Here is a 21,275-nt window from a genome sequence, read left to right as displayed (position 1 = left end):
CGCCTCCTCTTTACACATGTGCCGAAATAGCTCAGTTGGGAGAGCGTTAGACTGAAGATCTAAAGGTCCCTGGTTCGATCCCGGGTTTCGGCAAACTTTAGTTTTTCTATTTCTTTTTCATTTTGTTTTTCAACTTGGTTCGTATGTTTTTGAAACAAAAGACTTTTTTATCCTTGATCACAAAACATAAAATGCAATTGCAAAAAATTTAGTCATCGATAATCTACCAACCACACCTGCAACCCGCTCACGACTAACTGCTACTATTCACAAAGTTTATGGATAATTTACAATTGTGTATACTTTTACATGAGTTGAAATGACAAGTCGTGAAATGTATGCGTATGTTTAAAAAAAAACTAGTTTAAAAACAGGTGTAAAAAATGGCAGCGGTGGGATTCGAACCCACGCCTCCGAGGAGACTGGTGCCTTAAACCAGCGCCTTAGACCGCTCGGCCACGCTACCGTTACGTAAGAAGAGGTGTAAAAACGAAAAATTTATTCGTTTTGGCCGATACTCCTTTTGCTGATATTTAGCCCATTTAAAAACTGCTCTATCATAATCGACTGATGCGACCCCAGATACGAGACATGAGGGCCATACAGGCAAGATCGTATTTTGCTAGAAAGACATGAGGTTGCTTTTTAAAACTAACCATCTTGCTTTAAGAAAAAAATATTGACAACTGGTGTAGCAATGGTGAAGGAATCAAGATCTGTGTGGCAATGTAGGATTTGAAAAGCTATACATGAGTTTGATTTTTATTTTCATCATTTCTAATTTTCAGCACATTCTGATTGAGATCTCGCCTGAGTGTTGATCCTTTCAAACGAAACATTGAAATGACGAGAGATTTAAAAGGATAGCTAGATTGAACTGCTGCTTTCAAGGTAAATCACTTAGAAGTTAAAACAAATGGCAGCGGTGGGATTCGAACCCACGCCTCCGAAGAGACTGGTGCCTAAAACCAGCACCTTAGACCGCTCGGCAAAGCTACCCCGTTCCGAGCAGTAGTCAGCAGTTTCACCCTTTCTCATCACTTAATTGTGTTTGTTCCATATGTCGAAACACTTGTGCTGCTGGATCAGAGGATAAAAAATCCGTTTTCAAAGACGCGTAAAGTGGGTAACAATTCAGTTTCGATTCGATGTTTACAGACACCCATCTTTATCATAATACGCTATAGACTGCTGACTTTTGTTTTCTGAATGACGAGAGATTTGAGGTATTGCTTTCGGACCTACAGTTGCGACATGCACGCCTCCTCTTTACACATGTGCCCAAATAGCTCAGTTGGGAGAGCGTTAGACTGAAGATCTAAAGGTCCCTGGTTCGATCCCGGGTTTCGTCAAACTTTAGTTTTTCTATTTCTTTTTCATTTTGTTTTTCAACTTGGTTCGTATGTTTTTGAAACAAAAGACTTTTTTATCCTTGATCACAAAACATAAAATGCAATTGCAAAAAATTTAGTCATCGATAATCTACCAACCACACCTGCAACCCGCTCACGACTAACTGCTACTATTCACAAAGTTTATGGATAATTTACAATTGTGTATACTTTTACATGAGTTGAAATGACAAGTCGTGAAATGTATGCGTATGTTTAAAAAAAAACTAGTTTAAAAACAGGTGTAAAAAATGGCAGCGGTGGGATTCGAACCCACGCCTCCGAGGAGACTGGTGCCTTAAACCAGCGCCTTAGACCGCTCGGCCACGCTACCGTTACGTAAGAAGAGGTGTAAAAACGAAAAATTTATTCGTTTTGGCCGATACTCCTTTTGCTGATATTTAGCCCATTTAAAAACTGCTCTATCATAATCGACTGATGCGACCCCAGATACGAGACATGAGGGCCATACAGGCAAGATCGTATTTTGCTAGAAAGACATGAGGTTGCTTTTTAAAACTAACCATCTTGCTTTAAGAAAAAAATATTGACAACTGCTGTAGCAATGGTGAAGGAATCAAGATCTGTGTGGCAATGTAGGATTTGAAAAGCTATACATGAGTTTGATTTTTATTTTCATCATTTCTAATTTTCAGCACATTCTGATTGAGATCTCGCCTGAGTGTTGATCCTTTCAAACGAAACATTGAAATGACGAGAGATTTAAAAGAATAGCTAGATTGAAATGCTGCTTTCAAGGTAAATCACTTAGAAGTTAAAACAAATGGCAGCGGTGGGATTCGAACCCACGCCTCCGAAGAGACTGGTGCCTAAAACCAGCGCCTTAGACCGCTCGGCCACGCTACCCCGTTCCAAGCAGAAGTCAGCAGTTTGACCCTTTCTCATCACTTAATTGTGTTTGTTTCATATGTCGAAACACTTGTGCTGCTGGATCAGAGGATAAAAAATCCGTTTTCAAAGACGCGTAAAGTGGGTAACAATGCAGTTTCGATTCGATGTTTACAGACACCCATCTTTATCATAATACGCTATAGACTGCTGACTTTTGTTTTCTGAATGACGAGAGATTTGAGGTATTGCTTTCGGACCTACAGTTGCGACATACACGCCTCACTTTACACATGTGCCGAAATAGCTCAGTTGGGAGAGCGTTAGACTGAAGATCTAAAGGTCCCTGGTTCGATCCAGGGTTTCGGCAAACTTTAGTTTTTCTATTTCTTTTTCATTTTGTTTTTCAACTTGGTTCGTATGTTTTTGAAACAAAAGACTTTTTTATCCTTGATCACAAAACATAAAATGCAATTGCAAAAAATTTAGTCATCGATAATCTACCAACCACACCTGCAACCCGCTCACGACTAACTGCTACTATTCACAAAGTTTATGGATAATTTACAATTGTGTATACTTTTACATGAGTTGAAATGACAAGTCGTGAAATGTATGCGTATGTTTAAAAAAAAACTAGTTTAAAAACAGGTGTAAAAAATGGCAGCGGTGGGATTCGAACCCACGCCTCCGAGGAGACTGGTGCCTTAAACCAGCGCCTTAGACCGCTCGGCCACGCTACCGTTACGTAAGAAGAGGTGTAAAAACGAAAAATTTATTCGTTTTGGCCGATACTCCTTTTGCTGATATTTAGCCCAATTAAAAACTGCTCTATCATAATCGACTGATGCGACCCCAGATACGAGACATGAGGGCCATACAGGCAAGATCGTATTTTGCTAGAAAGACATGAGGTTGCTTTTTAAAACTAACCATCTTGCTTTAAGAAAAAAATATTGACAACTGCTGTAGCAATGGTGAAGGAATCAAGATCTGTGTGGCAATGTAGGATTTGAAAAGCTATACATGAGTTTGATTTTTATTTTCATCATTTCTAATTTTCAGCACATTCTGATTGAGATCTCGCCTGAGTGTTGATCCTTTCAAACGAAACATTGAAATGACGAGAGATTTAAAAGGATAGCTAGATTGAACTGCTGCTTTCAAGGTAAATCACTTAGAAGTTAAAACAAATGGCAGCGGTGGGATTCGAACCCACGCCTCCGAAGAGACTGGTGCCTAAAACCAGCACCTTAGACCGCTCGGCAAAGCTACCCCGTTCCGAGCAGTAGTCAGCAGTTTCACCCTTTCTCATCACTTAATTGTGTTTGTTCCATATGTCGAAACACTTGTGCTGCTGGATCAGAGGATAAAAAATCCGTTTTCAAAGACGCGTAAAGTGGGTAACAATTCAGTTTCGATTCGATGTTTACAGACACCCATCTTTATCATAATACGCTATAGACTGCTGACTTTTGTTTTCTGAATGACGAGAGATTTGAGGTATTGCTTTCGGACCTACAGTTGCGACATGCACGCCTCCTCTTTACACATGTGCCGAAATAGCTCAGTTGGGAGAGCGTTAGACTGAAGATCTAAAGGTCCCTGGTTCGATCCCGGGTTTCGGCAAACTTTAGTTTTTCTATTTCTTTTTCATTTTGTTTTTCAACTTGGTTCGTATGTTTTTGAAACAAAAGACTTTTTTATCCTTGATCACAAAACATAAAATGCAATTGCAAAAAATTTAGTCATCGATAATCTACCAACCACACCTGCAACCCGCTCACGACTAACTGCTACTATTCACAAAGTTTATGGATAATTTACAATTGTGTATACTTTTACATGAGTTGAAATGACAAGTCGTGAAATGTATGCGTATGTTTAAAAAAAAACTAGTTTAAAAACAGGTGTAAAAAATGGCAGCGGTGGGATTCGAACCCACGCCTCCGAGGAGACTGGTGCCTTAAACCAGCGCCTTAGACCGCTCGGCCACGCTACCGTTACGTAAGAAGAGGTGTAAAAACGAAAAATTTATTCGTTTTGGCCGATACTCCTTTTGCTGATATTTAGCCCATTTAAAAACTGCTCTATCATAATCGACTGATGCGACCCCAGATACGAGACATGAGGGCCATACAGGCAAGATCGTATTTTGCTAGAAAGACATGAGGTTGCTTTTTAAAACTAACCATCTTGCTTTAAGAAAAAAATATTGACAACTGGTGTAGCAATGGTGAAGGAATCAAGATCTGTGTGGCAATGTAGGATTTGAAAAGCTATACATGAGTTTGATTTTTATTTTCATCATTTCTAATTTTCAGCACATTCTGATTGAGATCTCGCCTGAGTGTTGATCCTTTCAAACGAAACTTGAAATGACGAGAGATTTAAAAGGATAGCTAGATTGAACTGCTGCTTTCAAGGTAAATCACTTAGAAGTTAAAACAAATGGCAGCGGTGGGATTCGAACCCACGCCTCCGAAGAGACTGGTGCCTAAAACCAGCACCTTAGACCGCTCGGCAAAGCTACCCCGTTCCGAGCAGTAGTCAGCAGTTTCACCCTTTCTCATCACTTAATTGTGTTTGTTCCATATGTCGAAACACTTGTGCTGCTGGATCAGAGGATAAAAAATCCGTTTTCAAAGACGCGTAAAGTGGGTAACAATTCAGTTTCGATTCGATGTTTACAGACACCCATCTTTATCATAATACGCTATAGACTGCTGACTTTTGTTTTCTGAATGACGAGAGATTTGAGGTATTGCTTTCGGACCTACAGTTGCGACATGCACGCCTCCTCTTTACACATGTGCCGAAATAGCTCAGTTGGGAGAGCGTTAGACTGAAGATCTAAAGGTCCCTGGTTCGATCCCGGGTTTCGTCAAACTTTAGTTTTTCTATTTCTTTTTCATTTTGTTTTTCAACTTGGTTCGTATGTTTTTGAAACAAAAGACTTTTTTATCCTTGATCACAAAACATAAAATGCAATTGCAAAAAATTTAGTCATCGATAATCTACCAACCACACCTGCAACCCGCTCACGACTAACTGCTACTATTCACAAAGTTTATGGATAATTTACAATTGTGTATACTTTTACATGAGTTGAAATGACAAGTCGTGAAATGTATGCGTATGTTTAAAAAAAAACTAGTTTAAAAACAGGTGTAAAAAATGGCAGCGGTGGGATTCGAACCCACGCCTCCGAGGAGACTGGTGCCTTAAACCAGCGCCTTAGACCGCTCGGCCACGCTACCGTTACGTAAGAAGAGGTGTAAAAACGAAAAATTTATTCGTTTTGGCCGATACTCCTTTTGCTGATATTTAGCCCATTTAAAAACTGCTCTATCATAATCGACTGATGCGACCCCAGATACGAGACATGAGGGCCATACAGGCAAGATCGTATTTTGCTAGAAAGACATGAGGTTGCTTTTTAAAACTAACCATCTTGCTTTAAGAAAAAAATATTGACAACTGCTGTAGCAATGGTGAAGGAATCAAGATCTGTGTGGCAATGTAGGATTTGAAAAGCTATACATGAGTTTGATTTTTATTTTCATCATTTCTAATTTTCAGCACATTCTGATTGAGATCTCGCCTGAGTGTTGATCCTTTCAAACGAAACATTGAAATGACGAGAGATTTAAAAGAATAGCTAGATTGAAATGCTGCTTTCAAGGTAAATCACTTAGAAGTTAAAACAAATGGCAGCGGTGGGATTCGAACCCACGCCTCCGAAGAGACTGGTGCCTAAAACCAGCGCCTTAGACCGCTCGGCCACGCTACCCCGTTCCAAGCAGAAGTCAGCAGTTTGACCCTTTCTCATCACTTAATTGTGTTTGTTTCATATGTCGAAACACTTGTGCTGCTGGATCAGAGGATAAAAAATCCGTTTTCAAAGACGCGTAAAGTGGGTAACAATGCAGTTTCGATTCGATGTTTACAGACACCCATCTTTATCATAATACGCTATAGACTGCTGACTTTTGTTTTCTGAATGACGAGAGATTTGAGGTATTGCTTTCGGACCTACAGTTGCGACATACACGCCTCACTTTACACATGTGCCGAAATAGCTCAGTTGGGAGAGCGTTAGACTGAAGATCTAAAGGTCCCTGGTTCGATCCAGGGTTTCGGCAAACTTTAGTTTTTCTATTTCTTTTTCATTTTGTTTTTCAACTTGGTTCGTATGTTTTTGAAACAAAAGACTTTTTTATCCTTGATCACAAAACATAAAATGCAATTGCAAAAAATTTAGTCATCGATAATCTACCAACCACACCTGCAACCCGCTCACGACTAACTGCTACTATTCACAAAGTTTATGGATAATTTACAATTGTGTATACTTTTACATGAGTTGAAATGACAAGTCGTGAAATGTATGCGTATGTTTAAAAAAAAACTAGTTTAAAAACAGGTGTAAAAAATGGCAGCGGTGGGATTCGAACCCACGCCTCCGAGGAGACTGGTGCCTTAAACCAGCGCCTTAGACCGCTCGGCCACGCTACCGTTACGTAAGAAGAGGTGTAAAAACGAAAAATTTATTCGTTTTGGCCGATACTCCTTTTGCTGATATTTAGCCCAATTAAAAACTGCTCTATCATAATCGACTGATGCGACCCCAGATACGAGACATGAGGGCCATACAGGCAAGATCGTATTTTGCTAGAAAGACATGAGGTTGCTTTTTAAAACTAACCATCTTGCTTTAAGAAAAAAATATTGACAACTGCTGTAGCAATGGTGAAGGAATCAAGATCTGTGTGGCAATGTAGGATTTGAAAAGCTATACATGAGTTTGATTTTTATTTTCATCATTTCTAATTTTCAGCACATTCTGATTGAGATCTCGCCTGAGTGTTGATCCTTTCAAACGAAACATTGAAATGACGAGAGATTTAAAAGGATAGCTAGATTGAACTGCTGCTTTCAAGGTAAATCACTTAGAAGTTAAAACAAATGGCAGCGGTGGGATTCGAACCCACGCCTCCGAAGAGACTGGTGCCTAAAACCAGCACCTTAGACCGCTCGGCCACGCTACCCCGTTCCGAGCAGTAGTCAGCAGTTTCACCCTTTCTCATCACTTAATTGTGTTTGTTCCATATGTCGAAACACTTGTGCTGCTGGATCAGAGGATAAAAAATCCGTTTTCAAAGACGCGTAAAGTGGGTAACAATTCAGTTTCGATTCGATGTTTACAGACACCCATCTTTATCATAATACGCTATAGACTGCTGACTTTTGTTTTCTGAATGACGAGAGATTTGAGGTATTGCTTTCGGACCTACAGTTGCGACATGCACGCCTCCTCTTTACACATGTGCCGAAATAGCTCAGTTGGGAGAGCGTTAGACTGAAGATCTAAAGGTCCCTGGTTCGATCCCGGGTTTCGGCAAACTTTAGTTTTTCTATTTCTTTTTCATTTTGTTTTTCAACTTGGTTCGTATGTTTTTGAAACAAAAGACTTTTTTATCCTTGATCACAAAACATAAAATGCAATTGCAAAAAATTTAGTCATCGATAATCTACCAACCACACCTGCAACCCGCTCACGACTAACTGCTACTATTCACAAAGTTTATGGATAATTTACAATTGTGTATACTTTTACATGAGTTGAAATGACAAGTCGTGAAATGTATGCGTATGTTTAAAAAAAAACTAGTTTAAAAACAGGTGTAAAAAATGGCAGCGGTGGGATTCGAACCCACGCCTCCGAGGAGACTGGTGCCTTAAACCAGCGCCTTAGACCGCTCGGCCACGCTACCGTTACGTAAGAAGAGGTGTAAAAACGAAAAATTTATTCGTTTTGGCCGATACTCCTTTTGCTGATATTTAGCCCATTTAAAAACTGCTCTATCATAATCGACTGATGCGACCCCAGATACGAGACATGAGGGCCATACAGGCAAGATCGTATTTTGCTAGAAAGACATGAGGTTGCTTTTTAAAACTAACCATCTTGCTTTAAGAAAAAAATATTGACAACTGGTGTAGCAATGGTGAAGGAATCAAGATCTGTGTGGCAATGTAGGATTTGAAAAGCTATACATGAGTTTGATTTTTATTTTCATCATTTCTAATTTTCAGCACATTCTGATTGAGATCTCGCCTGAGTGTTGATCCTTTCAAACGAAACATTGAAATGACGAGAGATTTAAAAGAATAGCTAGATTGAAATGCTGCTTTCAAGGTAAATCACTTAGAAGTTAAAACAAATGGCAGCGGTGGGATTCGAACCCACGCCTCCGAAGAGACTGGTGCCTAAAACCAGCGCCTTAGACCGCTCGGCCACGCTACCCCGTTCCAAGCAGAAGTCAGCAGTTTGACCGTTTCTCATCACTTAATTGTGTTTGTTTCATATGTCGAAACACTTGTGCTGCTGGATCAGAGGATAAAAAATCCGTTTTCAAAGACGCGTAAAGTGGGTAACAATGCAGTTTCGATTCGATGTTTACAGACACCCATCTTGATCATAATACGCTATAGACTGCTGACTTTTGTTTTCTGAATGACGAGAGATTTGAGGTATTGCTTTCGGACCTACAGTTGCGACATACACGCCTCCTCTTTACACATGTGCCGAAATAGCTCAGTTGGGAGAGCGTTAGACTGAAGATCTAAAGGTCCCTGGTTCGATCCCGGGTTTCGGCAAACTTTAGTTTTTCTATTTCTTTTTCATTTTGTTTTTCAACTTGGTTCGTATGTTTTTGAAACAAAAGACTTTTTTATCCTTGATCACAAAACATAAAATGCAATTGCAAAAAATTTAGTCATCGATAATCTACCAACCACACCTGCAACCCGCTCACGACTAACTGCTACTATTCACAAAGTTTATGGATAATTTACAATTGTGTATACTTTTACATGAGTTGAAATGACAAGTCGTGAAATGTATGCGTATGTTTAAAAAAAAACTAGTTTAAAAACAGGTGTAAAAAATGGCAGCGGTTGGATTCGAACCCACGCCTACGAGGAGACTGGTGCCTTAAACCAGCGCCTTAGACCGCTCGGCCACGCTACCGTTACGTAAGAAGAGGTGTAAAAACGGAAAATTTATTCGTTTTGGCCGATACTCCTTTTGCTGATATTTAGCCCAATTAAAAACTGCTCTATCATAATCGACTGATGCGACCCCAGATACGAGACATGAGGGCCATACAGGCAAGATCGTATTTTGCTAGAAAGACATGAGGTTGCTTTTTAAAACTAACCATCTTGCTTTAAGAAAAAAATATTGACAACTGGTGTAGCAATGGTGAAGGAATCAAGATCTGTGTGGCAATGTAGGATTTGAAAAGCTATACATGAGTTTGATTTTTATTCTCATCATTTCTAATTTTCAGCACATTCTGATTGAGATCTCGCCTGAGTGTTGATCCTTTCAAACGAAACATTGAAATGACGAGAGATTTAAAAGGATAGCTAGATTGAACTGCTGCTTTCAAGGTAAATCACTTAGAAGTTAAAACAAATGGCAGCGGTGGGATTCGAACCCACGCCTCCGAAGAGACTGGTGCCTAAAACCAGCGCCTTAGACCGCTCGGCCACGCTACCCCGTTCCGAGCAGTAGTCAGCAGTTTCACCCTTTCTCATCACTTAATTGTGTTTGTTCCATATGTCGAAACACTTGTGCTGCTGGATCAGAGGATAAAAAATCCGTTTTCAAAGACGCGTAAAGTGGGTAACAATTCAGTTTCGATTCGATGTTTACAGACACCCATCTTTATCATAATACGCTATAGACTGCTGACTTTTGTTTTCTGAATGACGAGAGATTTGAGGTATTGCTTTCGGACCTACAGTTGCGACATGCACGCCTCCTCTTTACACATGTGCCGAAATAGCTCAGTTGGGAGAGCGTTAGACTGAAGATCTAAAGGTCCCTGGTTCGATCCCGGGTTTCGGCAAACTTTAGTTTTTCTATTTCTTTTTCATTTTGTTTTTCAACTTGGTTCGTATGTTTTTGAAACAAAAGACTTTTTTATCCTTGATCACAAAACATAAAATGCAATTGCAAAAAATTTAGTCATCGATAATCTACCAACCACACCTGCAACCCGCTCACGACTAACTGCTACGATTCACAAAGTTTATGGATAATTTACAATTGTGTATACTTTTACATGAGTTGAAATGACAAGTCGTGAAATGTATGCGTATGTTTAAAAAAAAACTAGTTTAAAAACAGGTGTAAAAAATGGCAGCGGTGGGATTCGAACCCACGCCTCCGAGGAGACTGGTGCCTTAAACCAGCGCCTTAGACCGCTCGGCCACGCTACCGTTACGTAAGAAGAGGTGTAAAAACGAAAAATTTATTCGTTTTGGCCGATACTCCTTTTGCCGATATTTAGCCCATTTAAAAACTGCTCTATCATAATCGACTGATGCGACCCCAGATACGAGACATGAGGGCCATACAGGCAAGATCGTATTTGCTAGAAAGACATGAGGTTGCTTTTTAAAACTAACCATCTTGCTTTAAGAAAAAAATATTGACAACTGGTGTAGCAATGGTGAAGGAATCAAGATCTGTGTGGCAATGTAGGATTTGAAAAGCTATACATGAGTTTGATTTTTATTTTCATCATTTCTAATTTTCAGCACATTCTGATTGAGATCTCGCCTGAGTGTTGATCCTTTCAAACGAAACATTGAAATGACGAGAGATTTAAAAGGATAGCTAGATTGAACTGCTGCTTTCAAGGTAAATCACTTAGAAGTTAAAACAAATGGCAGCGGTGGGATTCGAACCCACGCCTCCGAAGAGACTGGTGCCTAAAACCAGCACCTTAGACCGCTCGGCAACGCTACCCCGTTCCAAGCAGTAGTCAGCAGTTTGACCCTTTCTCATCACTTAATTGTGTTTGTTTCATATGTCGAAACACTTGTGCTGCTGGATCAGAGGATAAAAAATCCGTTTTCAAAGACGCGTGAAGTGGGTAACAATGCAGTTTCGATTCGATGTTTACAGACACCCATCTTTATCATAATACGCTATAGACTGCTGACTTTTGTTTTCTGAATGACGAGAGATTTGAGGTATTGCTTTCGGACCTACAGTTGCGACATAGACGACTCCTCTTTACACATGTGCCGAAATAGCTCAGTTGGGAGAGCGTTAGACTGAAGATCTAAAGGTCCCTGGTTCGATCCCGGGTTTCGGCAAACTTTAGTTTTTCTATTTCTTTTTCATTTTGTTTTTCAACTTGGTTCGTATGTTTTTGAAACAAAAGACTTTTTTATCCTTGATCACAAAACATAAAATGCAATTGCAAAAAATTTAGTCATCGATAATCTACCAACCACACCTGCAACCCGCTCACGACTAACTGCTACGATTCACAAAGTTTATGGATAATTTACAATTGTGTATACTTTTACATGAGTTGAAATGACAAGTCGTGAAATGTATGCGTATGTTTAAAAAAAAACTAGTTTAAAAACAGGTGTAAAAAATGGCAGCGGTGGGATTCGAACCCACGCCTCCGAGGAGACTGGTGCCTTAAACCAGCGCCTTAGACCGCTCGGCCACGCTACCGTTACGTAAGAAGAGGTGTAAAAACGAAAAATTTATTCGTTTTGGCCGATACTCCTTTTGCCGATATTTAGCCCATTTAAAAACTGCTCTATCATAATCGACTGATGCGACCCCAGATACGAGACATGAGGGCCATACAGGCAAGATCGTATTTTGCTAGAAAGACATGAGGTTGCTTTTTAAAACTAACCATCTTGCTTTAAGAAAAAAATATTGACAACTGGTGTAGCAATGGTGAAGGAATCAAGATCTGTGTGGCAATGTAGGATTTGAAAAGCTATACATGAGTTTGATTTTTATTTTCATCATTTCTAATTTTCAGCACATTCTGATTGAGATCTCGCCTGAGTGTTGATCCTTTCAAACGAAACATTGAAATGACGAGAGATTTAAAAGGATAGCTAGATTGAACTGCTGCTTTCAAGGTAAATCACTTAGAAGTTAAAACAAATGGCAGCGGTGGGATTCGAACCCACGCCTCCGAAGAGACTGGTGCCTAAAACCAGCGCCTTAGACCGCTCGGCAACGCTACCCCGTTCCAAGCAGTAGTCAGCAGTTTGACCCTTTCTCATCACTTAATTGTGTTTGTTTCATATGTCGAAACACTTGTGCTGCTGGATCAGAGGATAAAAAATCCGTTTTCAAAGACGCGTGAAGTGGGTAACAATGCAGTTTCGATTCGATGTTTACAGACACCCATCTTTATCATAATACGCTATAGACTGCTGACTTTTGTTTTCTGAATGACGAGAGATTTGAGGTATTGCTTTCGGACCTACAGTTGCGACATAGACGACTCCTCTTTACACATGTGCCGAAATAGCTCAGTTGGGAGAGCGTTAGACTGAAGATCTAAAGGTCCCTGGTTCGATCCCGGGTTTCGGCAAACTTTAGTTTTTCTATTTCTTTTTCATTTTGTTTTTCAACTTGGTTCGTATGTTTTTGAAACAAAAGACTTTTTTATCCTTGATCACAAAACATAAAATGCAATTGCAAAAAATTTAGTCATCGATAATCTACCAACCACACCTGCAACCCGCTCACGACTAACTGCTACGATTCACAAAGTTTATGGATAATTTACAATTGTGTATACTTTTACATGAGTTGAAATGACAAGTCGTGAAATGTATGCGTATGTTTAATAAAAAACTAGTTTAAAAACAGGTGTAAAAAATGGCAAACATTAAACCAGCGCCTTAGACCGCTCGGCCACGCTACCCTTACGTAAGAAGAGGTGTAAAAACGAAAAATTTATTCGTTTTGGCCGATACTCCTTTTGCCGATATTTAGCCCAATTAAAAACTGCTCTATCATAATCGACTGATGCGACCCCAGATACGAGACATGAGGGCCATACAGGCAAGATCGTATTTGCTAGAAAGACATGAGGTTGCTTTTTAAAACTAACCATCTTGCTTTAAGAAAAAAATATTGACAACTGGTGTAGCAATGGTGAAGGAATCAAGATCTGTGTGGCAATGTAGGATTTGAAAAGCTATACATGAGTTTGATTTTTATTTTCATCATTTCTAATTTTCAGCACATTCTGATTGAGATCTCGCCTGAGTGTTGATCCTTTCAAACGAAACATTGAAATGACGAGAGATTTAAAAGAATAGCTAGATTGAAATGCTGCTTTCAAGGTAAATCACTTAGAAGTTAAAACAAATGGCAGCGGTGGGATTCGAACCCACGCCTCCGAAGAGACTGGTGCCTAAAACCAGCGCCTTAGACCGCTCGGCCACGCTACCCCGTTCCAAGCAGTAGTCAGCAGTTTGACCCTTTCTCATCACTTAATTGTGTTTGTTTCATATGTCGAAACACTTGTGCTGCTGGATCAGAGGATAAAAAAATCCGTTTTCAAAGACGCGTAAAGTGGGTAACAATGCAGTTTCGATTCGATGTTTACAGACACCCATCTTTATCATAATACGCTATAGACTGCTGACTTTTGTTTTCTGAATGACGAGAGATTTGAGGTATTGCTTTCGGACCTACAGTTGCGACATAGACGCCTCCTCTTTACACATGTGCCGAAATAGCTCAGTTGGGAGAGCGTTAGACTGAAGATCTAAAGGTCCCTGGTTCGATCCCGGGTTTCGGCAAACTTTAGTTTTTCTATTTCTTTTTCATTTTGTTTTTCAACTTGGTTCGTATGTTTTTGAAACAAAAGACTTTTTTATCCTTGATCACAAAACATAAAATGCAATTGCAAAAAATTTAGTCATCGATAATCTACCAACCACACCTGCAACCCGCTCACGACTAACTGCTACGATTCACAAAGTTTATGGATAATTTACAATTGTGTATACTTTCACATGAGTTGAAATGACAAGTCGTGAAATGTATGCGTATGTTTAATAAAAAACTAGTTTAAAAACAGGTGTAAAAAATGGCAAAAATTAAACCAGCGCCTTAGACCGCTCGGCCACGCTACCGTTACGTAAGAAGAGGTGTAAAAACGAAAAATTTATTCGTTTTGGCCGATACTCCTTTTGCCGATATTTAGCCCAATTAAAAACTGCTCTATCATAATCGACTGATGCGACCCCAGATACGAGACATGAGGGCCATACAGGCAAGATCGTATTTGCTAGAAAGACATGAGGTTGCTTTTTAAAACTAACCATCTTGCTTTAAGAAAAAAATATTGACAACTGGTGTAGCAATGGTGAAGGAATCAAGATCTGTGTGGCAATGTAGGATTTGAAAAGCTATACATGAGTTTGATTTTTATTTTCATCATTTCTAATTTTCAGCACATTCTGATTGAGATCTCGCCTGAGTGTTGATCCTTTCAAACGAAACATTGAAATGACGAGAGATTTAAAAGAATAGCTAGATTGAAATGCTGCTTTCAAGGTAAATCACTTAGAAGTTAAAACAAATGGCAGCGGTGGGATTCGAACCCACGCCTCCGAAGAGACTGGTGCCTAAAACCAGCGCCTTAGACCGCTCGGCCACGCTACCCCGTTCCAAGCAGAAGTCAGCAGTTTGACCCTTTCTCATCACTTAATTGTGTTTGTTTCATATGTCGAAACACTTGTGCTGCTGGATCAGAGGATAAAAAATCCGTTTTCAAAGACGCGTAAAGTGGGTAACAATTCAGTTTCGATTCGATGTTTACAGACACCCATCTTTATCATAATACGCTATAGACTGCTGACTTTTGTTTTCTGAATGACGAGAGATTTGAGGTATTGCTTTCGGACCTACAGTTGCGACATGCACGCCTCCTCTTTACACATGTGCCGAAATAGCTCAGTTGGGAGAGCGTTAGACTGAAGATCTAAAGGTCCCTGGTTCGATCCCGGGTTTCGGCAAACTTTAGTTTTTCTATTTCTTTTTCATTTTGTTTTTCAACTTGGTTCGTATGTTTTTGAAACAAAAGACTTTTTTATCCTTGATCACAAAACATAAAATGCAATTGCAAAAAATTTAGTCATCGATAATCTACCAACCACACCTGCAACCCGCTCACGACTAACTGCTACTATTCACAAAGTTTATGGATAATTTACAATTGTGTATACTTTTACATGAGTTGAAATGACAAGTCGTGAAATGTATGCGTATGTTTAAAAAAAAACTAGTTTAAAAACAGGTGTAAAAAATGGCAGCGGTGGGATTCGAACCCACGCCTCCGAGGAGACTGGTGCCTTAAACCAGCGCCTTAGACCGCTCGGCCACGCTACCGTTACGTAAGAAGAGGTGTAAAAACGAAAAATTTATTCGTTTTGGCCGATACTCCTTTTGCTGATATTTAGCCCATTTAAAAACTGCTCTATCATAATCGACTGATGCGACCCCAGATACGAGACATGAGGGCCATACAGGCAAGATCGTATTTTGCTAGAAAGACATGAGGTTGCTTTTTAAAACTAACCATCTTGCTTTAAGAAAAAAATATTGACAACTGGTGTAGCAATGGTGAAGGAATCAAGATCTGTGTGGCAATGTAGGATTTGAAAAGCTATACATGAGTTTGATTTTTATTTTCATCATTTCTAATTTTCAGCACATTCTGATTGAGATCTCGCCTGAGTGTTGATCCTTTCAAACGAAACATTGAAATGACGAGAGATTTAAAAGAATAGCTAGATTGAAATGCTGCTTTCAAGGTAAATCACTTAGAAGTTAAAACAAATGGCAGCGGTGGGATTCGAACCCACGCCTCCGAAGAGACTGGTGCCTAAAACCAGCGCCTTAGACCGCTCGGCCACGCTACCCCCGTTCCAAGCAGAAGTCAGCAGTTTGACCGTTTCTCATCACTTAATTGTGTTTGTTTCATATGTCGAAACACTTGTGCTGCTGGATCAGAGGATAAAAAATCCGTTTTCAAAGACGCGTAAAGTGGGTAACAATGCAGTTTCGATTCGATGTTTACAGACACCCATCTTGATCATAATACGCTATAGACTGCTGACTTTTGTTTTCTGAATGACGAGAGATTTGAGGTATTGCTTTCGGACCTACAGTTGCGACATACACGCCTCCTCTTTACACATGTGCCGAAATAGCTCAGTTGGGAGAGCGTTAGACTGAAGATCTAAAGGTCCCTGGTTCGATACCCGGGTTTCGGCAAACTTTAGTTTTTCTATTTCTTTTTCATTTTGTTTTTCAACTTGGTTCGTATGTTTTTGAAACAAAAGACTTTTTTATCCTTGATCACAAAACATAAAATGCAATTGCAAAAAATTTAGTCATCGATAATCTACCAACCACACCTGCAACCCGCTCACGACTAACTGCTACTATTCACAAAGTTTATGGATAATTTACAATTGTGTATACTTTTACATGAGTTGAAATGACAAGTCGTGAAATGTATGCGTATGTTTAAAAAAAAACTAGTTTAAAAACAGGTGTAAAAAATGGCAGCGGTTGGATTCGAACCCACGCCTACGAGGAGACTGGTGCCTTAAACCAGCGCCTTAGACCGCTCGGCCACGCTACCGTTACGTAAGAAGAGGTGTAAAAACGAAAAATTTATTCGTTTTGGCCGATACTCCTTTTGCTGATATTTAGCCCAATTAAAAACTGCTCTATCATAATCGACTGATGCGACCCCAGATACGAGACATGAGGGCCATACAGGCAAGATCGTATTTTGCTAGAAAGACATGAGGTTGCTTTTTAAAACTAACCATCTTGCTTTAAGAAAAAAATATTGACAACTGGTGTAGCAATGGTGAAGGAATCAAGATCTGTGTGGCAATGTAGGATTTGAAAAGCTATACATGAGTTTGATTTTTATTCTCATCATTTCTAATTTTCAGCACATTCTGATTGAGATCTCGCCTGAGTGTTGATCCTTTCAAACGAAACATTGAAATGACGAGAGATTTAAAAGGATAGCTAGATTGAACTGCTGCTTTCAAGGTAAATCACTTAGAAGTTAAAACAAATGGCAGCGGTGGGATTCGAACCCACGCCTCCGAAGAGACTGGTGCCTAAAACCAGCGCCTTAGACCGCTCGGCCACGCTACCCCGTTCCGAGCAGTAGTCAGCAGTTTCACCCTTTCTCATCACTTAATTGTGTTTGTTCCATATGTCGAAACACTTGTGCTGCTGGATCAGAGGATAAAAAATCCGTTTTCAAAGACGCGTAAAGTGGGTAACAATTCAGTTTCGATTCGATGTTTACAGACACCCATCTTTATCATAATACGCTATAGACTGCTGACTTTTGTTTTCTGAATGACGAGAGATTTGAGGTATTGCTTTCGGACCTACAGTTGCGACATGCACGCCTCCTCTTTACACATGTGCCGAAATAGCTCAGTTGGGAGAGCGTTAGACTGAAGATCTAAAGGTCCCTGGTTCGATCCCGGGTTTCGGCAAACTTTAGTTTTTTCTATTTCTTTTTCATTTTGTTTTTCAACTTGGTTCGTATGTTTTTGAAACAAAAGACTTTTTTATCCTTGATCACAAAACATAAAATGCAATTGCAAAAAATTTAGTCATCGATAATCTACCAACCACACCTGCAACCCGCTCACGACTAACTGCTACGATTCACAAAGTTTATGGATAATTTACAATTGTGTATACTTTTACATGAGTTGAAATGACAAGTCGTGAAATGTATGCGTATGTTTAAAAAAAAACTAGTTTAAAAACAGGTGTAAAAAATGGCAGCGGTGGGATTCGAACCCACGCCTCCGAGGAGACTGGTGCCTTTAAACCAGCGCCTTAGACCGCTCGGCCACGCTACCGTTACGTAAGAAGAGGTGTAAAAACGAAAAATTTATTCGTTTTGGGCCGATACTCCTTTTGCCGATATTTAGCCCATTTAAAAACTGCTCTATCAATAATCGACTGATGCGACCCCCAGATACGAGACATGAGGGCCATACAGGCAAGATCGTATTTGCTAGAAAGACATGAGGTTGCTTTTTAAAACTAACCATCTTGCTTTAAGAAAAAAATATTGACAACTGGTGTAGCAATGGTGAAGGAATCAAGATCTGTGTGGCAATGTAGGATTTGAAAAGCTATACATGAGTTTGATTTTTTTATTTTCATCATTTCTAATTTTCAGCACATTCTGATTGAGATCTCGCCTGAGTGTTGATCCTTTCAAACGAAACATTGAAATGACGAGAGATTTAAAAGGATAGCTAGATTGAACTGCTGCTTTCAAGGTAAATCACTTAGAAGTTAAAACAAATGGCAGCGGTGGGATTCGAACCCACGCCTCCGAAGAGACTGGTGCCTAAAACCAGCACCTTAGACCGCTCGGCAACGCTACCCCGTTCCAAGCAGTAGTCAGCAGTTTGACCCTTTCTCATCACTTAATTGTGTTTGTTTCATATGTCGAAACACTTGTGCTGCTGGATCAGAGGATAAAAAATCCGTTTTCAAAGACGCGTGAAGTGGGTAACAATGCAGTTTCGATTCGATGTTTACAGACACCCATCTTTATCATAATACGCTATAGACTGCTGACTTTTGTTTTCTGAATGACGAGAGATTTGAGGTATTGCTTTCGGACCTACAGTTGCGACATAGACGACTCCTCTTTACACATGTGCCGAAATAGCTCAGTTGGGAGAGCGTTAGACTGAAGATCTAAAGGTCCCTGGTTCGATCCCGGGTTTCGGCAAACTTTAGTTTTTCTATTTCTTTTTCATTTTGTTTTTTCAACTTGGTTCGTATGTTTTTGAAACAAAAGACTTTTTTATCCTTGATCACAAAACATAAAATGCAATTGCAAAAAAATTTAGTCATCGATAATCTACCAACCACACCTGCAACCCGCTCACGACTAACTGCTACGATTCACAAAGTTTATGGATAATTTACAATTGTGTATACTTTTACATGAGTTGAAATGACAAGTCGTGAAATGTATGCGTATGTTTAATAAAAAACTAGTTTAAAAACAGGTGTAAAAAATGGCAAACATTAAACCAGCGCCTTAGACCGCTCGGCCACGCTACCCTTACGTAAGAAGAGGTGTAAAAACGAAAAATTTATTCGTTTTGGGCCGATACTCCTTTTGCCGATATTTAGCCCAATTAAAAACTGCTCTATCATAATCGACTGATGCGACCCCAGATACGAGACATGAGGGCCATACAGGCAAGATCGTATTTGCTAGAAAGACATGAGGTTGCTTTTTAAAACTAACCATCTTGCTTTAAGAAAAAAATATTGACAACTGGTGTAGCAATGGTGAAGGAATCAAGATCTGTGTGGCAATGTAGGATTTGAAAAGCTATACATGAGTTTGATTTTTATTTTCATCATTTCTAATTTTCAGCACATTCTGATTGAGATCTCGCCTGAGTGTTGATCCTTTCAAACGAAACATTGAAATGACGAGAGATTTAAAAGAATAGCTAGATTGAAATGCTGCTTTCAAGGTAAATCACTTAGAAGTTAAAACAAATGGCAGCGGTGGGATTCGAAACCCACGCCTCCGAAGAGACTGGTGCCTAAAACCAGCGCCTTAGACCGCTCGGCCACGCTACCCCGTTCCAAGCAAGTAGTCAGCAGTTTGACCCTTTCTCATCACTTAATTGTGTTTGTTTCATATGTCGAAACACTTGTGCTGCTGGATCAGAGGATAAAAAATCCGTTTTCAAAGACGCGTAAAGTGGGTAACAATGCAGTTTCGATTCGATGTTTACAGACACCCATCTTTATCATAATACGCTATAGACTGCTGACTTTTGTTTTCTGATGACGAGAGATTTGAGGTATTGCTTTCGGACCTACAGTTGCGACATAGACGCCTCCTCTTTACACATGTGCCGAAATAGCTCAGTTGGGAGAGCGTTAGACTGAAGATCTAAAGGTCCCTGGTTCGATCCCGGGTTTCGGCAAACTTTAGTTTTTCTATTTCTTTTTCATTTTGTTTTTCAACTTGGTTCGTATGTTTTTGAAACAAAAGACTTTTTTATCCTTGATCACAAAACATAAAATGCAATTGCAAAAAATTTAGTCATCGATAATCTACCAACCACACCTGCAACCCGCTCACGACTAACTGCTACTATTCACAAAGTTTATGGATAATTTACAATTGTGTATACTTTTACATGAGTTGAAATGACAAGTCGTGAAATGTATGCGTATGTTTAAAAAAAAACTAGTTTTAAAAACAGGTGTAAAAAATGGCAGCGGTTGGATTCGAACCCACGCCTACGAGGAGACTGGTGCCTTAAACCAGCGCCTTAGACCGCTCGGCCACGCTACCGTTACGTAAGAAGAGGTGTAAAAACGAAAAATTTATTCGTTTTGGCCGATACTCCTTTTGCTGATATTTAGCCCAATTAAAAACTGCTCTATCATAATCGACTGATGCGACCCCAGATACGAGACATGAGGGCCATACAGGCAAGATCGTATTTTGCCTAGAAAGACATGAGGTTGCTTTTTAAAACTAACCATCTTGCTTTAAGAAAAAAATATTGACAACTGGTGTAGCAATGGTGAAGGAATCAAGATCTGTGTGGCAATGTAGGATTTGAAAAGCTATACATGAGTTTGATTTTTATTCTCATCATTTCTAATTTTCAGCACATTCTGATTGAGATCTCGCCTGAGTGTTGATCCTTTCAAACGAAACATTGAAATGACGAGAGATTTAAAAGGATAGCTAGATTGAAACTGCTGCTTTCAAGGTAAATCACTTAGAAGTTAAAACAAATGGCAGCGGTGGGATTCGAACCCACGCCTCCGAAGAGACTGGTGCCTAAAACCAGCGCCTTAGACCGCTCGGCCACGCTACCCCGTTCCGAGCAGTAGTCAGCAGTTTCACCCTTTCTCATCACTTAATTGTGTTTGTTCCATATGTCGAAACACTTGTGCTGCTGGATCAGAGGATAAAAAATCGTTTTCAAAGACGCGTAAAGTGGGTAACAATTCAGTTTCGATTCGATGTTTACAGACACCCATCTTTATCATAATACGCTATAGACTGCTGACTTTTGTTTTTCTGAATGACGAGAGATTTGAGGTATTGC

The 21,275-nt window shown here is 39.7% G+C and overlaps 41 non-coding genes across 41 annotated transcripts; 13 read left to right on the top strand and 28 right to left on the bottom strand.

Moving 5' to 3' along the window:
* The first annotated feature begins 20 nt into the window (after positions 1 to 20).
* Trnaf-gaa (transfer RNA phenylalanine (anticodon GAA)) lies at positions 21 to 93 on the top strand. Its single transcript has one exon. It is a non-coding gene; the product is annotated as a tRNA-Phe (tRNA).
* Positions 94 to 384: 291 nt separating this feature from the next.
* Trnal-aag (transfer RNA leucine (anticodon AAG)) lies at positions 385 to 466 on the bottom strand. The gene has a single exon. It is a non-coding gene; the product is annotated as a tRNA-Leu (tRNA).
* Positions 467 to 1,643: 1,177 nt separating this feature from the next.
* Positions 1,644 to 1,725, bottom strand: Trnal-aag (transfer RNA leucine (anticodon AAG)). The gene has a single exon. It is a non-coding gene; the product is annotated as a tRNA-Leu (tRNA).
* A 451-nt stretch (positions 1,726 to 2,176) lies between these two features.
* Trnal-uag (transfer RNA leucine (anticodon UAG)) lies at positions 2,177 to 2,258 on the bottom strand. Its single transcript has one exon. It is a non-coding gene; the product is annotated as a tRNA-Leu (tRNA).
* A 643-nt stretch (positions 2,259 to 2,901) lies between these two features.
* Trnal-aag (transfer RNA leucine (anticodon AAG)) lies at positions 2,902 to 2,983 on the bottom strand. The gene has a single exon. It is a non-coding gene; the product is annotated as a tRNA-Leu (tRNA).
* An 813-nt stretch (positions 2,984 to 3,796) lies between these two features.
* Trnaf-gaa (transfer RNA phenylalanine (anticodon GAA)) lies at positions 3,797 to 3,869 on the top strand. Its single transcript has one exon. It is a non-coding gene; the product is annotated as a tRNA-Phe (tRNA).
* Positions 3,870 to 4,160: 291 nt separating this feature from the next.
* On the bottom strand, positions 4,161 to 4,242 carry Trnal-aag (transfer RNA leucine (anticodon AAG)). Its single transcript has one exon. It is a non-coding gene; the product is annotated as a tRNA-Leu (tRNA).
* Positions 4,243 to 5,418: 1,176 nt separating this feature from the next.
* On the bottom strand, positions 5,419 to 5,500 carry Trnal-aag (transfer RNA leucine (anticodon AAG)). The gene has a single exon. It is a non-coding gene; the product is annotated as a tRNA-Leu (tRNA).
* Positions 5,501 to 5,951: 451 nt separating this feature from the next.
* Trnal-uag (transfer RNA leucine (anticodon UAG)) lies at positions 5,952 to 6,033 on the bottom strand. Its single transcript has one exon. It is a non-coding gene; the product is annotated as a tRNA-Leu (tRNA).
* Positions 6,034 to 6,676: 643 nt separating this feature from the next.
* Positions 6,677 to 6,758, bottom strand: Trnal-aag (transfer RNA leucine (anticodon AAG)). Its single transcript has one exon. It is a non-coding gene; the product is annotated as a tRNA-Leu (tRNA).
* Positions 6,759 to 7,209: 451 nt separating this feature from the next.
* Positions 7,210 to 7,291, bottom strand: Trnal-uag (transfer RNA leucine (anticodon UAG)). Its single transcript has one exon. It is a non-coding gene; the product is annotated as a tRNA-Leu (tRNA).
* Positions 7,292 to 7,571: 280 nt separating this feature from the next.
* Trnaf-gaa (transfer RNA phenylalanine (anticodon GAA)) lies at positions 7,572 to 7,644 on the top strand. Its single transcript has one exon. It is a non-coding gene; the product is annotated as a tRNA-Phe (tRNA).
* Positions 7,645 to 7,935: 291 nt separating this feature from the next.
* Trnal-aag (transfer RNA leucine (anticodon AAG)) lies at positions 7,936 to 8,017 on the bottom strand. Its single transcript has one exon. It is a non-coding gene; the product is annotated as a tRNA-Leu (tRNA).
* Positions 8,018 to 8,468: 451 nt separating this feature from the next.
* On the bottom strand, positions 8,469 to 8,550 carry Trnal-uag (transfer RNA leucine (anticodon UAG)). The gene has a single exon. It is a non-coding gene; the product is annotated as a tRNA-Leu (tRNA).
* A 280-nt stretch (positions 8,551 to 8,830) lies between these two features.
* Trnaf-gaa (transfer RNA phenylalanine (anticodon GAA)) lies at positions 8,831 to 8,903 on the top strand. Its single transcript has one exon. It is a non-coding gene; the product is annotated as a tRNA-Phe (tRNA).
* A 291-nt stretch (positions 8,904 to 9,194) lies between these two features.
* Positions 9,195 to 9,276, bottom strand: Trnal-aag (transfer RNA leucine (anticodon AAG)). The gene has a single exon. It is a non-coding gene; the product is annotated as a tRNA-Leu (tRNA).
* A 451-nt stretch (positions 9,277 to 9,727) lies between these two features.
* Positions 9,728 to 9,809, bottom strand: Trnal-uag (transfer RNA leucine (anticodon UAG)). Its single transcript has one exon. It is a non-coding gene; the product is annotated as a tRNA-Leu (tRNA).
* A 280-nt stretch (positions 9,810 to 10,089) lies between these two features.
* Positions 10,090 to 10,162, top strand: Trnaf-gaa (transfer RNA phenylalanine (anticodon GAA)). The gene has a single exon. It is a non-coding gene; the product is annotated as a tRNA-Phe (tRNA).
* A 291-nt stretch (positions 10,163 to 10,453) lies between these two features.
* Trnal-aag (transfer RNA leucine (anticodon AAG)) lies at positions 10,454 to 10,535 on the bottom strand. The gene has a single exon. It is a non-coding gene; the product is annotated as a tRNA-Leu (tRNA).
* Positions 10,536 to 10,985: 450 nt separating this feature from the next.
* On the bottom strand, positions 10,986 to 11,067 carry Trnal-uag (transfer RNA leucine (anticodon UAG)). Its single transcript has one exon. It is a non-coding gene; the product is annotated as a tRNA-Leu (tRNA).
* A 280-nt stretch (positions 11,068 to 11,347) lies between these two features.
* Trnaf-gaa (transfer RNA phenylalanine (anticodon GAA)) lies at positions 11,348 to 11,420 on the top strand. Its single transcript has one exon. It is a non-coding gene; the product is annotated as a tRNA-Phe (tRNA).
* Positions 11,421 to 11,711: 291 nt separating this feature from the next.
* Trnal-aag (transfer RNA leucine (anticodon AAG)) lies at positions 11,712 to 11,793 on the bottom strand. Its single transcript has one exon. It is a non-coding gene; the product is annotated as a tRNA-Leu (tRNA).
* A 451-nt stretch (positions 11,794 to 12,244) lies between these two features.
* Trnal-uag (transfer RNA leucine (anticodon UAG)) lies at positions 12,245 to 12,326 on the bottom strand. The gene has a single exon. It is a non-coding gene; the product is annotated as a tRNA-Leu (tRNA).
* Positions 12,327 to 12,606: 280 nt separating this feature from the next.
* Trnaf-gaa (transfer RNA phenylalanine (anticodon GAA)) lies at positions 12,607 to 12,679 on the top strand. Its single transcript has one exon. It is a non-coding gene; the product is annotated as a tRNA-Phe (tRNA).
* A 786-nt stretch (positions 12,680 to 13,465) lies between these two features.
* On the bottom strand, positions 13,466 to 13,547 carry Trnal-uag (transfer RNA leucine (anticodon UAG)). The gene has a single exon. It is a non-coding gene; the product is annotated as a tRNA-Leu (tRNA).
* Positions 13,548 to 13,828: 281 nt separating this feature from the next.
* Trnaf-gaa (transfer RNA phenylalanine (anticodon GAA)) lies at positions 13,829 to 13,901 on the top strand. The gene has a single exon. It is a non-coding gene; the product is annotated as a tRNA-Phe (tRNA).
* A 786-nt stretch (positions 13,902 to 14,687) lies between these two features.
* Positions 14,688 to 14,769, bottom strand: Trnal-uag (transfer RNA leucine (anticodon UAG)). Its single transcript has one exon. It is a non-coding gene; the product is annotated as a tRNA-Leu (tRNA).
* A 280-nt stretch (positions 14,770 to 15,049) lies between these two features.
* On the top strand, positions 15,050 to 15,122 carry Trnaf-gaa (transfer RNA phenylalanine (anticodon GAA)). The gene has a single exon. It is a non-coding gene; the product is annotated as a tRNA-Phe (tRNA).
* Positions 15,123 to 15,413: 291 nt separating this feature from the next.
* Positions 15,414 to 15,495, bottom strand: Trnal-aag (transfer RNA leucine (anticodon AAG)). The gene has a single exon. It is a non-coding gene; the product is annotated as a tRNA-Leu (tRNA).
* Positions 15,496 to 15,946: 451 nt separating this feature from the next.
* Positions 15,947 to 16,028, bottom strand: Trnal-uag (transfer RNA leucine (anticodon UAG)). The gene has a single exon. It is a non-coding gene; the product is annotated as a tRNA-Leu (tRNA).
* Positions 16,029 to 16,309: 281 nt separating this feature from the next.
* Trnaf-gaa (transfer RNA phenylalanine (anticodon GAA)) lies at positions 16,310 to 16,383 on the top strand. The gene has a single exon. It is a non-coding gene; the product is annotated as a tRNA-Phe (tRNA).
* A 291-nt stretch (positions 16,384 to 16,674) lies between these two features.
* On the bottom strand, positions 16,675 to 16,756 carry Trnal-aag (transfer RNA leucine (anticodon AAG)). The gene has a single exon. It is a non-coding gene; the product is annotated as a tRNA-Leu (tRNA).
* A 451-nt stretch (positions 16,757 to 17,207) lies between these two features.
* On the bottom strand, positions 17,208 to 17,289 carry Trnal-uag (transfer RNA leucine (anticodon UAG)). Its single transcript has one exon. It is a non-coding gene; the product is annotated as a tRNA-Leu (tRNA).
* A 280-nt stretch (positions 17,290 to 17,569) lies between these two features.
* Trnaf-gaa (transfer RNA phenylalanine (anticodon GAA)) lies at positions 17,570 to 17,642 on the top strand. Its single transcript has one exon. It is a non-coding gene; the product is annotated as a tRNA-Phe (tRNA).
* A 292-nt stretch (positions 17,643 to 17,934) lies between these two features.
* Trnaf-aaa (transfer RNA phenylalanine (anticodon AAA)) lies at positions 17,935 to 18,017 on the bottom strand. Its single transcript has one exon. It is a non-coding gene; the product is annotated as a tRNA-Phe (tRNA).
* Positions 18,018 to 18,472: 455 nt separating this feature from the next.
* Positions 18,473 to 18,554, bottom strand: Trnal-uag (transfer RNA leucine (anticodon UAG)). Its single transcript has one exon. It is a non-coding gene; the product is annotated as a tRNA-Leu (tRNA).
* A 280-nt stretch (positions 18,555 to 18,834) lies between these two features.
* Positions 18,835 to 18,907, top strand: Trnaf-gaa (transfer RNA phenylalanine (anticodon GAA)). Its single transcript has one exon. It is a non-coding gene; the product is annotated as a tRNA-Phe (tRNA).
* A 789-nt stretch (positions 18,908 to 19,696) lies between these two features.
* Positions 19,697 to 19,779, bottom strand: Trnal-uag (transfer RNA leucine (anticodon UAG)). Its single transcript has one exon. It is a non-coding gene; the product is annotated as a tRNA-Leu (tRNA).
* Positions 19,780 to 20,059: 280 nt separating this feature from the next.
* Positions 20,060 to 20,132, top strand: Trnaf-gaa (transfer RNA phenylalanine (anticodon GAA)). Its single transcript has one exon. It is a non-coding gene; the product is annotated as a tRNA-Phe (tRNA).
* A 292-nt stretch (positions 20,133 to 20,424) lies between these two features.
* Positions 20,425 to 20,506, bottom strand: Trnal-aag (transfer RNA leucine (anticodon AAG)). The gene has a single exon. It is a non-coding gene; the product is annotated as a tRNA-Leu (tRNA).
* A 453-nt stretch (positions 20,507 to 20,959) lies between these two features.
* On the bottom strand, positions 20,960 to 21,041 carry Trnal-uag (transfer RNA leucine (anticodon UAG)). Its single transcript has one exon. It is a non-coding gene; the product is annotated as a tRNA-Leu (tRNA).
* Positions 21,042 to 21,275: the final 234 nt, after the last annotated feature.

The sequence above is a fragment of the Physella acuta genome, unplaced genomic scaffold (assembly GCF_028476545.2).
Source record: "Physella acuta isolate Inbredline_101_S28 unplaced genomic scaffold, ASM2847654v3 ptg001249l, whole genome shotgun sequence".
NCBI classification, from domain to species: domain Eukaryota; kingdom Metazoa; phylum Mollusca; class Gastropoda; family Physidae; genus Physella; species Physella acuta.
Note: the sequence above shows the minus strand (reverse complement) of the source record. Positions and strands in the feature narration are given on the sequence as shown.